Source organism: Cyprinus carpio, chromosome A5 (genome assembly GCF_018340385.1).
Source record: "Cyprinus carpio isolate SPL01 chromosome A5, ASM1834038v1, whole genome shotgun sequence".
In the NCBI taxonomy this organism is placed as follows: Eukaryota; Metazoa; Chordata; class Actinopteri; order Cypriniformes; family Cyprinidae; genus Cyprinus; species Cyprinus carpio.
In genome coordinates, this window is record NC_056576.1 from 29,646,744 (window position 1) to 29,662,723 (window position 15,980).

Consider the following 15,980-nt stretch of genomic DNA (forward strand, 5'->3'; position numbering starts at 1 on the left):
GTGGTATTTAGGGAAATACAGGAATATTGAGCTGGTCGCTCGGGAGGATGAACTGGAATTCCGCTGGTAAGTTAAGCATCTTAAGTCTCTTGCAAACTAATAATGCTATACAAACACTGTCTACGATTTTAGCGTCCATGCAATTTAATGAGACCCCCAGCCCAGCAGTTTCCCACATAAAGAGACCAGCAGCCGTTTTCAGTGGCAGTTTTCCACAGTCAGCGGTAATGAGTGGGCAGTAAATGCAGTGTTTATAGTAACTGCTGTATCCTACAGTAACAGTCTCTGTTTGACTTATGGTCAGCTTGCGTCCACAGCATTAATAGGCAGCAGTGCATTACTTAATTACTCAGATTTCAGCCAATGCGCATTCCTCCATTCGTCATGGTTCAGTCAGTTCTCTCGTGAAATCTACATCACTACGAACACTTTCTCTTCGTCATCATCATCATCATCATCATCATCACATTCTACTTAATCTTTACCCTCATCTTCAGTGTCATTATCATCATCTTCTTTCATCAGCATCAACTTTTTTTGATAATTTCTCCTTCATGATTATTTTAATTTTCCACTTCCTTTCCATTTCACCTCCAAGTAAAAACAAAACGAAAAAAGCCATACTAATATTTTAATTGAATATGGTATTTATCCAGTACCAAAGTTCAATCTTATATCATCATTACCATCTGATACTATCCTTTTTTTATCCATAAATCATAGACTATGGAACTCATTCTGTTTATTTTTCCTAGTTTTATAGTAGCTTATTATATTTATGAAACTCTACAGTAATTTTCAATGTTATGGAAGGGCTAAGATTAGGGTTGAGGGTAGCTATAACTGATAGCTATACAATAGGTCTGCTTTTGATTGTATGATTTGTTGTATGTTGAGGCTTATATTTCATACTTCATAAGCATTATAATTTTGATTTACAAACTTTTCATACATAAAACATAAAATAAATGTATTCCAAAAGATTTTCCACCCAGCCATGTTTTCTTTGCAGGAGATGTAATATAGTAGTGGGAGTAACCAGACAACTGTGTGATGTAGACCCTTCTCAAATTTGTGCTTGTGAAAAATGTTTTTTTTTTTTTTTTTAGTTTATATACAGGAAGTGTCTTTGTTCATGGCTAGTTAAGTTCTCACAGAGAAGTCATAACTTCAGCCATTTCTTGAAGGTTGTGGTGGTCTTTGAAAGAGCTTCTTCTTCTGCATTTCTCTTTTTGTCCAACAAAAATCCAAAATTATAATACTTCTCAAATATAACACTCATCATCAGCCTTCTGAGTGTCAGTTTACATTATCTGCTAGTAACTCTAGTTGACTGTTGTCCTACTTGCACACGACTGATACTGTAAGATGAGACAAGTCACGTTTATAATGTTGTCTTTGTGTTTGCATCAGCAAGACATAAAAAGAAGTTCCACATGTTATAACCTAACATAGATTATTTGCTGAGGCTGAACATTTTGCACACAATCTCTGATATAAAAAGCATTAGTCTCATTAGGGTTACTCTTCTTCAGCTTTGTTTCTAGCAGACTGTATTTGTCTTTGTGACAGTTTGGCTCTCTCCACCTTGGAGCTGATTTCTCTTCACATCTCGATCATGTCTCCAGTCTACTCACCCCCCAAATACACCACTGGCTCCATCCTCTTAAGTCCATACAGTTCCTATGACCCCTGCGATCCCACACTGGGATATATTGTCAGAGGTCAACCTCAGCTTTCCAGGTATGCTCCTTCCACCTCCCGCCACCTGAACCCCAGCCCTTGCCTCGCCCGAGGCGTCATGTTCTTTCCCCAGGAGCCTGAACGTGGGCGAGCTGCACCCCATTCAGAGCCTTACATCGGCCGCCGGAGTGAGAGCTACAGTAGGATACAGGTTAAAGGTCAGTTTCCCCGAATTAATGGGCCAAGGGGTCGTTCGCCTTCAAGGACTGGATATACCTGCACGTCTCCCCTATCGAGGCAGCACCGGTCGGTCAGTCAGTCAGACCTGATGCGGGAGCTGGCCACACTGGAGATCTGTGACCAAGGAGCAGTGGAGAGAGGAGTGTACACAGTCAAAGAGAGCATGACCAGGGGACGGACAGATTACTCAGGGCCTCTCTACAGGAGCTCAGAGGTGAGTTTGGTTGTTTTGTTTACTGACAATTAACAAAGAATTTTTAAAAATCCAAAAAAGCCCTATCTATCTATCTATCTATCTATCTATCTATCTATCTATCTATCTATCTATCTATCTGTCTGTCTGTCCATGTCTGTCTATCTATCTATCTATCTATCTATCTATCAGATGAACCAAATGTTTTTCTGCATCTGTGGCCATGAGATTATTTGGAAGTATTGTCAAAATTATAACAAATTTAAAAAAATCAAGGTTACAGAGAGGTGCTCAAAATTGGACGTAAATGGAGCCAATTTTTGGATGATTTAAAAGGAGAAATGTTAAGCTTATTATTTCAAAAGCACTTACATTAACTCTTTCAGTAAAACAAGTGTGTGTTATCTGAACTGTAGAGCTGTTTAAATTTTACAGTCATTTTGAGGTTTATGACAGTCCTGGAGGGCCGCTGTCCTGTAGAGTTGAACTCCATCTCAAATCAAACACATCTACATGTATTTTTACATAATCCTGAAGACTGTGGTTAGATTGAGTTTTCAAACATTTTTGTTTAGTTATGGAGCTAAACTCTAGTTTATGGAGTTGCATTGTCTTGGTGACAAAATTGTGAAATTATATAGAACTTGATTAGGTTATTAAGCAATGGTTATTATGGCCATACTATTGAAAATAGTGAGTGTTTTAACATTTATGGATCGGACCCAATCAATCCCATTTTACCTGCCTTACTTTAAGAAAAAAAGAAAGATTGGCACACCACAGCTCCAAAAATGCAAAAATGTTTATTTCATGTTCTCACCACCATGATGATTCTGATTACATTTGTATGTTTTTGATCAGGTGTGTATGTAAGATTGTTGTGATTTGTTCTTGGTATTGTATGTTTTCACTTTTATTTCAGCTATGTAATTTGTAGCCCAAGTATTTAGTTGTTTTTTTATGTGTGTGTGTGTCATGTGTTCAAGTATTTAATCGCTCAGTATAATGTCTTCAATTACTTAAGAACACACAAATAGAAATTACATTTTCTGTTCAAAACCCACATGTTAAAACTGCATTACTGTAGCCTACATATGAAATGAGCTGTGGTGTGCCAACCTTTCCTTTTTCTTAATGTTTACAATATTTTAACCATACAAATGTCCACAATATTCACATTCATATTCAAAAAATTAATTAATTAATACTACATTATGAGCATATTACTGTCTTTAATATTCATATTCATATTATTATTTTATTATTATTCACAGTAATGTAAATGCACTAGAATAAAGGCGTTTGGTCTGACAAAGTGAGGCATAGCTCTAATTACTGAAACCTCTATTAGCCCTGTAATACTCAGATTTACTCACTAGAGTGCGCTGCTGTCCTCTTTTAATTATACCTGCTGAATTTAAGGCTGTATTTAGTGGGGCACAGCTGGACCAGTGGAAAGTATATATTTGAATGATTGGTTAAATTTTTTATCAGGATAAGACAGAAACCTTTAATGTTATAAACTTGAGTATTTGCACTCATTGTTTTTGCTTTATGTTTTTATTCCGTTTATGAAGCTCTTGTAAATATAATTGTTATAGATTCTATCATATAACTTTTTCTATAGGCTTCTGATTTGATTGAAGTCTTTATTTCTTGTGATTGTGCATCACTTTAAGCATATCTGCCAAAATCACTATTTCTTTAGGTGTGAATTACTTTAAATACCTCAGACATATTGAAATGAATATATATATATGTATATATATATATAAGTGTGTGTGTGTGTGTGTGTGTGAGTGTGTGTGTGTATATATAGGTCACTGTTGAAGTATTAGCCTGGACTTGTCCGGGCCATACAACAAGCCCATGCAATAACTGATCCTTGATTGGGTCTCATAAAGTCTGGCCTGCCATAAACATCTTCAGATTACAACTGGTTTTGGCTGAGATCATTCATTTATCAGCTGACATTGTGATTGCTAGTCAATTGCTCTCATCGTGGGCAAGAGGTCTGTACAGTGCTGAATATAATTACGTGTTCATGGGAGCAACCCTGTATATCAGCACAATTTTATGTTGTTAGGTTGGACTTTGTCATTGTCAGGCCTGTAGTGTATGGTCAGCCAAATCAAGGAGTTATAAAAATGTGCAGTACCAGGTGCAGTATTGCTTAGAACTCTGACTTAAGCTCATTTGTGTTCCCGTTCTCCTCCTGTCCTAACAGTGTGACATAACTAGATGCTTTGAAATTTAATCTCACCATTTTTTACGCATTATTAAAACATCACTAGAGATCACTGTGCCAGAATGTATGTTTTTCTTTTTCTTTTACTTTCTCTTCTTTCATTCCACTCCCATGGTCTTGTGGTGTTGGGAGAGGCCGTGAAAGAGATTATGTGGTGGCTTAAATCCTCATATGTTGACATTAAAGGTTTGTTGCCTGGTGTGTGTGTTTAAGTTATATAAGTCTATACAATCAGGTTTAAAGTTATTGTTGTGAGGATAAGCAGAGTGCTGGAGTGCTTGTACAGAGAGATAAGGTTCAGTGTTTTCTTATCGTGCAAATCTGTTATTAATCTGGATTATTTTGCATTATATTTTAAATCTTTATTTCATAATTTTTTCAAGTGTCTGCACCATTTGACTGTAAATTACTTCATGAATTATTCACAGATGTAGTTCTGCATGCTCTCTTTCTTACTCAGTTTATTGCAGATTTCACTGGGAATATGGAAGCACAGTGTAAAAGTGTTGTTATCTTAAGTGGTTAGTTACCTATTTCTGACTGACCTGATCCATATAACTTTCATTGATGTAACATTACTCGGGTTATAGTAGTCGCTTGTCAGATTTAGTCACATTAAATTAATTTACTTGAGTGAAAGTTAAAAAACTATAGTGGTGCCTATAAATTTTGCAACTTATAACTTTCATTAAGTGATATGTTAACATACTCAGCTTGAAATCAAGATCTCAAAATTACATGTTTAACCTTAAAAATGTACTGATAACCACCATGATAATACAGGTAGTACAATAAAAAAAAGTTCATCATAAGTGACCTGTCCATAAAACATGGTTAGTACTTGTATGCAGGTGGTGCACATGATCATACAAACAAAGAAGATTACTGGTAACAAAAATAAGAAATAAGAACCAAACTGTTTCTATAGTTATTATAATGATTTGTCAAGTGTTACTGTTTTTATGATAAGCTATTTGTTAATTCACAATTTTTACTTTCTAAAACCATAAATCTGACAGTATTTTATAGTAAAATTTTATGTGATATAAAACAATTAAAAACAAAATTAACCATGTATAATATATATGACTCACAGTTAACCATTTCAATAGATTTTACTGTAGCCTTTTCTGATTTTTTTTATGTAAAAGGTACAGTACAGTGTAGATGTTACCACATAAAGCACATTTCTAAAGGGACAGTTCACCCAAAAATGACATTTCTATCATCGTTTACTCACCCTCATGTTGTTCCAAACCTCTATAATTTACTTTCTTTTGTGAAACACACACAAGATATTTTGTAAAAAAAAAAAAAAATTGACTGATTGATTGATTGATACAATGAAAGTCCTGTGTTGTTCAGTTGAAACATTTTGATGAACTATCTCTTTTTGCACAAAGATTATTAAAGAAAAATACTTATGTTAGGGAGATGGAATATGTGTTTAGCTATTTGTACTGTATGGCTTTAAAGTCATGTCACTGAGTTGCTGAGGTGATCTATTTCTAATTCAGTTTTTGACGCATAGCCTAGTTTCTGAAGAAAATGTAGTCAGACTGCAAACTTTTGTTATGACATTAGGTTCAGTGTGTGTGTGTTAGTGAAACAAAGGTGGAGTGCAAGAGATAAAGGGAATGAGTGCTTAAGTAGAACATCATGGTTCAACTATTGGGAGGGTCTCATAGTAATGCCACTCCTTTCACTCTTTCACGTCAAGTGTAAGCATGTGGTAGGTTCAGGATATGCGTATTTGTACACACATACACAGACAGAAGATACACTCCTATACAAACTAAGAAACACTCAACATCACACTTGTGGTTTGTGATTGAAATTGCATGAGAACATATCATTGCCCTGCATTCCAAATCACTCTGTCACATACGAATCACCTCCTGGGATCTGTGCCGGTTTCTCACCATGACAACCAAACATGTCTGCACAAGTCACCAGAATGACTCAACCCTTCTTGTGAGCTTAATGAAAGGGCTGTTAGTAGTATACCAGGGAATATTAAGTTGCAGGGGAGTTGCTATGTGAATAAAGTTTGCAGCTTCTTGCGTGACAGGAATATTGACCTTTGTCCTGTGTAATATCATCTAGCTGATCTCTAGTTGGAAACATGCCAAAAACATTTCATACCTGGGCCATTTTTGTTATAGAATGCAGAAACAGTGAAATGAAATAACAGTTCTTTATTTTGCAGCACAGAGCGCTATGGCAGGAAACAGGTGAGTGACATGCCTTTTCCTTACAGTTGTTGGAGATTGTGGATGACTGAAGCAGACAGATGCTGGAAGCACACACCTCGCTGGATGGTAAGTAAGGAACACACACTCACAAAGGATTTGGATTTGGAGCGAGACAGATGTTAGAGATACTTGCGGGAGGAATAACATTGGATATAGACAATGGAGTATATTGCTGAAGAATATTGCAGGATTCAGGTAAGAAAGCCCACAATGTATGTAAACGAGACCGGACACTGAACTGATGGGAGGTGTGTGCTTAAGTAGCAGTTCTGGAAATGAGGGAGATGGCGTGTAGGTGTGTGTGATTAGTATTCTGGTGAGAGTGAGTGCTGTGATTGTCTGGGTGGAGAGCCTGGCTGGTCTTTGACAGTACCCCCCCCCCCTCCCCCCCCCTCCAGGGCCCGCTCTTGAGGGCAGAGGACCCCAACATCGTGGTGGCCAACCTCTTACATGGGGTGCAGTGCGGACTGGGTGAGACTCGTGGAAGTTGGTTAGCAGTGTGGGGTTGAGAATGATGTTTCTGGAAAGCCATGAGGCTTCCTCTGGACCAAAGCCTTCCCAGTGGACAAGATATTCCAGAATGCCACCACGGCGCCAGGAGTCCAAGACATCTTTTCCCCTGTAGGCGGTACAATCCTTTAGGATTAACGGAAGGGGGATTCCTCTGCTGGTCCAAACTTTGTGGAGACAGAAACAGGAAGGTGGTAAGGTTTAAGTAGGGAAATGTGAAATGAAGGATGAACTCTGTAGTGTGAGGGGAGTTTGAGCTGATAGGTAACCGGGTTGATCTGATGGGTGATGGTGAAGGGTCTAATGAATCTGGAACTGAGCTACTTGCAAGGCAGGTGCATCCTGATGTTCCTTCTGTCCTGGTTGGTCCCAGACCCTCTTGTTCTCTCTGAACCAATGCTCTCTCTGAACCAACTGGTTTCAAGAGTTCTGGTGGCCATGGCAGAAGGTTCGTAGGTAGTGTCCTATGTCCTGGATTTTCTCTCCACCAGCCCATTCGACTGGGGATGATATACTGATGAGAGACTAACAGTCACACCTAAGAGGGTGAAGAAAACCTTCCACACTCTAGATTTGAATTGAGGCCCTCGGTCTGATACAATGTCTTCTGGGATTCTGAAATATCTGAATACATGACTGAAGATGAGTTCAACGGTTTCAATGGCTGTGGGGAGACCCTTGAGAGGATGCAGATGGCATGATTTTGAGAAATGATCAATGATCACCAGAATACTGGTATTACCATCTGAAGTGGGCAGGTCAGTGATGAATTCCACTTCTAGGTGTGACCACAGACAGTAAGGAATGGGCAGGGGAAAGAGCTTGCCAGTTGGTAAAAGGCATGGGCTCTTGCAGATGTTGCAATCAGAGCAAACTTGGACAAGCCTTCTCACATTTCTGGCCATGTTGGGCCACCAGAAGTGATCTTTTAGCAGCGAGAGGGTGCCATTGGCTCCTGTGTGATCAGTGCCCGAGAAGTGTGCACGGAGTGGATTAGTGGAGTGCGCTGAGTTTTGGGTACGTATTGAAGCTTAGGTGGACACCCCAGCAGAGTAGCTTCAGAGGCGTTGTAGGAGGTTGGCTGATCTGGGGCCATTGGATGGGACTCACCACTAGACTTGAGGGAAGAATGGGCTCAGGTTCTTTGTGAGTTTCCTCTGGAGCATGGAGACAAAACAGTGCATCAGCCTTTACATTCTTAGTACCCGGATGATAGGAAATGGAGAAACTGAATCTGGTGAAGAACAGAGCCCATCTGGCTTGGCGAGGGTTCAACTTTTAGTTTCTCTTAGTTATTCTAAGTTCTTGTGGTCAGTCAGGACTGCAAAGGTATTTTATATTCTCTGTTGCTGATGTCGTAGTTTTTCTACCCCTGGGTGAGCTTCTTGGAGAAGAAGGCACATGGATGGAGTCTGGCTGGGTTCCCCTGCTGCTGAGACAGCACCACTCCTACCCTGATGGTTTAAGCGTCCACCTCCACCATGAAAGATTGTCTGGGCTCTGAATGTACAAGGAGCGGTGCACTAGGGAATGCCTCCTTGAGTATCTGGAATGCTTCAGTGGCCCCTGGAGTCCAGGACAGAGACCTGGGCTTCCTTTCAACAGGTTGGTTAATGGAGTGGTAATGGAACTGTATGAATCATCGGTAGAGGTTCGCAAAGCCAAGGAAATGCTGGAGCTCTTTAACAGTGGTAGGTATGGGCCAGTTCTGGATGCCTTGCTTATTGATGTGATAACCAAGGAACTGCACTAAGAGATGATAGAAAAAGCACTCTTCGGCTTTAAGGAAGAGTTCAAACTTTCTCAGGCATTTCAGGACCTCTGCAACGTGTGGCAATGTTTGGCCATGCTCCAGGAGTAAAAAAAGATGTCATCTTTGTAGACCAGCACAAATCGATGGATGAACTCCCGGAGCACCTTATGAAGCCCTGAAATACGGAAGGGGTGTTGACCAGGGCGTATGGCATAACGAGGTACTCGTAGTGGCCAGTAGGGGTCACAAACGCGGCCTTCCATTCGTCCCCCTGGCATATCAGGATGAGGTTATACATGCATGATAATGAAATGTATTTTCCTTACAGTTGTTGGAGATTGTGGAGGACTGAAGCAGACAGATGGTGCAAGCACACACCTCGCTGGATGGTAAGTAAGGAACACACACACATGAAGGATTTGGAGACATGAGGGAGACAGATGATGGAGAAACTTGCGTAAGGAATAATGTTGGAGATAAACGCTGGAGTATACAGCTGGAGAATATTGCAGGATTCAGGTAAGAAGTCCACAGTGAACTGATTGGAGGTGTGTGTTAGTATTCTGGTAAGAGTGAGCACTGTGATTGTCTGGGTGGAGAGCCTGTCTGGACTGTGACAATGTTTCAGTGCAAAATCAAAAGAAAGAAATAGGACAATTAAGTGTTTAATTGTCGCAAGAATGATGTCACAATGTAAACAATACTAATTGTCCAAAATGGGTTTGGCTTATATACACACACTACTGTTCAAAAGTCAGTGATTTTTTTTTTTTTTAATTCAGCAAGAATACATTAAATTGATCAAAAGTGACAATATATAGTGACAAAATATTTTTTTTCAGTATTTTTTGTTATTTATAAATAGCAATAATTTATCAAAAATACTGAAAAAAGTATCATGGTTTCCACAAAAATATTAAGCAGCAGAACTGTTTTTAAAATGTATAAAAAGAAATGTTTCTTGAGCAGCAAATATAGAATGATTTCTGAAGGATAGAGAATGATTTCTGAAAGACCATGTGACACTGAAGAATGAAGTAATGACTGCTGAAAACTCAGCTTCACCATCACAGGATTCAATTACATTTTAAAATATTAAAATAGAAAACAGTTAAATTTTAAATTGTAATAATATTTAACAAAATTACTAGTTTTTTATAAATCCAACCTTGGTAAGCATAAGAGACTTCATTCATAGACATTTTAAAAAATCTTATCAATATGAACTCAAACATTTTCATTAAATACCAGTTCTAATATTTATTTTTTTCCATTTGTGTCTATTTTTATTTTTCCATTTTAGGAGGAACATTTAAGAAAGACTTAATACTTAAAATATTACAAAGAGTTCCATTACTGTATGTCTCCCGTGCTCTGGGGAAAGCTATTAAATTTTCCTTTGGGTATTTTTCTACTATTAATGAAGGGCTCTAGACTAGACTGTTTTACTGCCTTTGATGTTTAATGGAAATTTCTTGAATTTCGCAGAAAGCTTGTTGCAAAGAACTCATGTTCAACAAAAGTCAACCCATTACTTCCTCTACATTTTTTTAACCTACAGAAATGTACTATACTTACCAGTCTTATTTTCCAAAATGTTGACAACTGGAAGCTTATTACAACATAATTTGATTGATATGTGTAAAATGCTGTGGCTTAGAAATAATTTAGTTGGCTCCATTATTAGTAGAAGAGGGGTCATAATATAAGTAAAGGCTTTTTGAGAAGGATTTTAGTAATAAATGACTGAAACTTTGCACATTTACAATTTGAAGGACTGTAAAGCAGTAACAATCATGCTTATTACTCATGGCCCAGATAAGATGCTTTATTGTCAGACAGATCAACTTTGTACTTTCATCTAAATTAGTGTCAAGGCCATTTGGCTTATTTTGGCCCACAGTGAGAGCAGGTCTGGGGCCAGCTGTGTACTTGGCTGGGTATGAGCCATTTGAAGTGACAGTATGAGACTTCCCCTGATAAATTCCAGAGACAATATGACTTCATATAAGCTACACAAGCTGAGGGAAGCCATGGCTTCAGGCACGTAGGCTTCCTACAGATGAACCCCCATATACAGTTCTACAAAATGCAACAGTAAGTGCCTATAATTAGATTTGAAGATCATGTGCGTCTCCATGCTTGACAATTCTTTGCCACATGACTTTATGGGTATATAATTAGGCTTCAAATTCAGTGTAAAATGTAAACTGATTACTGCTATAATGCTGTCAGATTCATGTCATTATCCGATCATAAATAAAGACACAAATGCATGCAAAAATGTTTCCTGTCTAAACTTTGATTGGCATAGCTGAAGGGATGTGAAGAGACAATCTGGCTATGCTGAGATCCTGTGATGAGGAGTTCATACTCACCCACATTCCATACAATCCAGTAGCTCTCTATACTCTCTGGCTCGTACTATAGAACATACAGGCCAGATTCCTGACATGCCATGGATGACGTTAGTTTAGAGCATGTGTGCATACGGTGCTGCATTTTTGTTGATTTGATCATCTGGTTGCGTGTGTTGAGCAATAACCTCTAATTTGATAAATCTCCATTTGTTGGCCAGTCATACTTGAAAATATAAAGGCCTGATTAGAATTGCACCTTCATATGATTCAAAGTACAGTGTTAGGATAATCATTGTCGTTTCTATAGAATCTTTAAAAATCACTGGACCACATTTAGGGATACACCAAATATTGGTACTATACATAAGTTATCGGCAAATATTAGAACTTTTTTGATACTGGATATACTGTAGATCAGATGATATTAGATATTAAAGAAGAGTATGAATTTATGAATATTTAAAAATTATGATTTTCAACTGACATTTTGATCCTCTTTCAGAAACATTTTAGTGTGGCATCTGCTTCATGACTTGTCTGCAAACGGGAGTGTTATGTTATGATTGGTTAACATCACTGCCAAAAGCACAAGTGTCCCCCTCTATTGCACAAGAGTTAGTGTTTTGAAATAATAATCTGTAAATATCAAATGGTAGTCCAAGCATTGTGGAATTGCTTTTTTATGTTTTGCGATATGGCTGCTATTAGATCCAGTATAGTTTCTTTGCAAATTATTATAAAATTGCAGTGAAATGTTCAGAACAAACATAATCCTCCAATGTGATCCAGGACATCATGTACTGTATTCCAGACTTCAGGTGATTAAGTAACCACCTAGCAACCACCGAGAACACTCCAGCATCTTGACGATGAGCTTTACATGAGTAAGCATATTTCAAGAAAATATAAACTCTTCCAACCCAATCTCATTGGCCCTGTCCCAAATGGAACACTTCACGTGCAGTTGTGGTCTTACGGACTTACAATGGCTGCCGCATGCGCATGTCAGTTTAGTCCACGAGACCGTAGGGTGTCCCATTTGTAATTTTAGCGTTCAGAAGGGTGCTCCCGTTATGCGCACTCGATCTGCACTTCTGCTGAGCCCGCACTGGGGCGAGCTCCACAGCAGACATCTACCCAACAGTCAAAGCACCATTATGTCACGAAAGTCCGGACTCAGAGGAAGACTGCAAAGGTTTAGGGTACCATTTGGGACAGGGCCATTATAGCATTCTACCGGGTGAGCTATCGAGCAAGTTTACTACGTCAGAAAAGCCCTACATATGAAGCTGGTTATGTGATGCAACTGTCAAAACTGTATATGATTCACAAATCATCCACTATAATAAAAGTGTTTGAGGTCATAACAGTATTGTGCACAAAACCATATGAAAATAAGTCTATTTATTAATTTATAATATGCACCTGTAATGAAAAGGTGAAATGTGTGAAAAGGAATAAAGATATCTATCTATCTATCTATCTATATATTTATCTATCTATATCTATATATATATATATATATATATATATATATATATACATATATATAAAATCAAATATGTTAGTATACAGAAATGGAAAGGGGTGTAGATTCTGTGTGAAGTTTGGTGATTCTCTACAAACACTATCTGCTCTTAAGTCACCTTTTATCTTTTGACTATCATATCATTTCATGGCAGAAATGCCCTTGACATATGACTCTCTGAGCTGATGATATCGTGAAAGATATGTATGCAAATATCCACCTCCAGGCCACACTTAGTGTGAGGCGCTTTAGTTTGCCACTGCATTGGGCTCTACCTCCCCAGGGGTAACAAACACCTAATGGCACAGGATTAATTAGCCCCCTTGAGTACACACTTCCGTTGAGTCAGCACACAAGTGGCTTAAGGATTGACGGAGTATTTTGTATGTCAGTATGTATTTTTCTATGAAAAACCAGTTGATATGTATCCAAAGTATTCAAATTTCATTGTAATGATTGCCTTACCACATGATGGCTTTTTTAATTGGAACAATTCTGATCGCCTCTTTGATTTGTAATGAATACAAACCTAGTTTTTCTAGGAACCTTAGACTTGGTTATGCAATAAACCTGCCAACTAAGCCATCTCTGATTGGTGTGATAACATCAACATTTGACCTGTTACTTACCTGATGTCTCTGTCCCAGGCAGCTGTGTCTCTGTTGTCATTTCGGATTAAGGTTGTGAGTAATTTGCCCCTGTTTTCAGTCATCACTGGTAACTTGCTCATGGCTGTAGGGCAGATTCAGGGAAAAGTCACTAATTAGAAATCATGATTTAACTTATTACATGGGTGGGATACGGACAAACTGTGTTTTTACATGATGGTGTAACACACTGTCAGCACACACTGTGGTTAGCATGGTGATGATATAATATCCAGAGGGAACAAGAGGAAACATCAGAGACATGGGACAGAAAAGCAGCAACAAGAGCCGTTGCCAGAGTTACCTAAGAACAGTTGTGCACGCATGTGCTTCTTTTGCGTTTGAACCTTTGAGTCTTTTTAAGCTTTTGGGCTTCAAGTCTATTTGCTTTCTTATAGAAAAAACAAGGGTACAAAATGTCTCTGCCTGCCTCAGTGTCCACTGTCCCACATACTCACCGTTCTCTGTAATCCCTCTTATAACTCCAGCTGTCACTGAAAAACCTTTGATCCTCATGAAAACAGTGTTTGCACACAATGTGAAAAGTCATTTGCACAGTCATATCTCAGTTAAAGGGGAAGTATGTCTTTAAAAAAAACATAAAAATATCAACAAAACATTAACAATCAATTTACACATACTTTAAAAAACACACAAAAAAAAATAAAATAACCAAAAACAAAAAAAAAAACAAAATCAGTTTGAATCAACTTTTTAATAATTACAAATAGTCTGCAGCACGCCATTTAGCTCACTCCAGTTCCACTTTTCATATTTCAATCTATTCTGGAAAATTCTACCGATCATTCCTGAAAATCAACAGAGAAAATGCCTCACAGAATAGTCCACAGATTCTGCTCAGGCATGTGTCACACCCTCTTTACATAAGTAAAAACTCGGCTTTGTGGCTAAATATAACAAAGAAGGCATAACAATAAAGTTTCTGTTTAAAACTCAAAACTATTCCAGCAAATTCTTTGACTGACTATTACACACCTCTTGATCAGATTCAGGATATTCACATGATACTGTTTAACAAGGCAGTAGAGCCTTGTTTTCAAAACATGCTGAACCTGTTTAAATGCAAATAATATATATTAATGAGAATTTATTGTTGATTTTCTGAATTAATCAAAATTAATCCAATCAAAAACACTAAAAAAAACCCAATCTCAAAAGAAGCTGTGCCAGAATGCATTGAAACTAGCTTGTGAAAAACACATTTAAGACTGCAAGTGAAAGTGAAATTAATATAAATAAATAATCAAACATATTTTATTCAACACTGAAAAGTAATTAAAATGTGATCATTTTACCTAATATTTGTGTCCCATGTATATTTATACTTAGAGTATCACACAGATGGCTTAGCAGCATGCTAGCGGCAAACTTGAAATGTATTTTGAGTCAAAACTCCCATGCTGAGCACTGTTTGCATTAGGTAATTGCCTAACTTAGTTTATTTGGAATATTGAAAATATAGAAATCTGTGCTTTTATATGTGTGTGTGTGTGTGTGTGTGTGTGTGTGTGTGTGTGTGTGTATATATATATATATATATATATATATATATATATATATATATATATATATATATATATATATATATATATATAAGATTGTGCCTTAAAGTCAGCAGTAATTAAAGCTTTGATTGCTGTTCTTGGACTTCCACGCGGTCTACTTGGATCAAGCCCCCCCTCGGTTTTTCCACTCATGACTGTGAACATTTCATTAGCACTAAGTAAACACTCTCTGTCAAACCCACTCTCTTTTCATGCATTTATTCATTGGTTTGCTCAATTCAACTTTAGCAGTTACTCATTTGCCCAGCACATGTCCCTGAAATTGCTCGCCTTAGGCTGACAGTAAATGATTTTAATATTATGTAATTGAGGCTGAAACAGCCTGGGATTTCCTTTGTAAACCCAGCTGCATTTGAGAAGCTGTTTGGAGCACAGCCGACTGTATAATTCTTCACTGCCTAACAGCTGTGAATGTCATAATTTTCTGTGTGCAGTGGTTTTATACACAGAATTTCTGTTCTATTTTTTAATTACTGTTGCATGCACATATGAGTCAGATGGGCATTTTTGGCCTTTTTGGTCATATCTCGCCGTTTTTACAGCATCTTTCCATCATTTTAAAGGTGCCGTCTCAAGTTGAAGTTCAACTTTGAAAAATATGTTCTGTCTGTGAATGGTTTCTTAGAATGTAACATGTTGTTGTCAATCTAAAAGCTATTTTGGCTGGCTTGTAGCATAGCAGTGGCCTTACCCACTGTTGTTTTCATGCCACTGAAAGAATGTTGCTCTGCTAGGTGGCTTAAGCCCCATTCACACTAGCTGCGACTTTTGTATAGATACTCATAATTGTGTGTAACTACAGTCGCAGAGACACAGTCAACACAAAGTACAAAAATATCTAGCAGTTTCCTGTCTGTCTGCTCTTCCTTCTCTGTGCTGTTGATGTTCAGTGTCTCTGAAACGCTCTGAGTATTGTAAATAAAGCCATAGAGGCAGTCAGGTCACAGACACTCAGAACTGACAGAAAAATGTTTGGA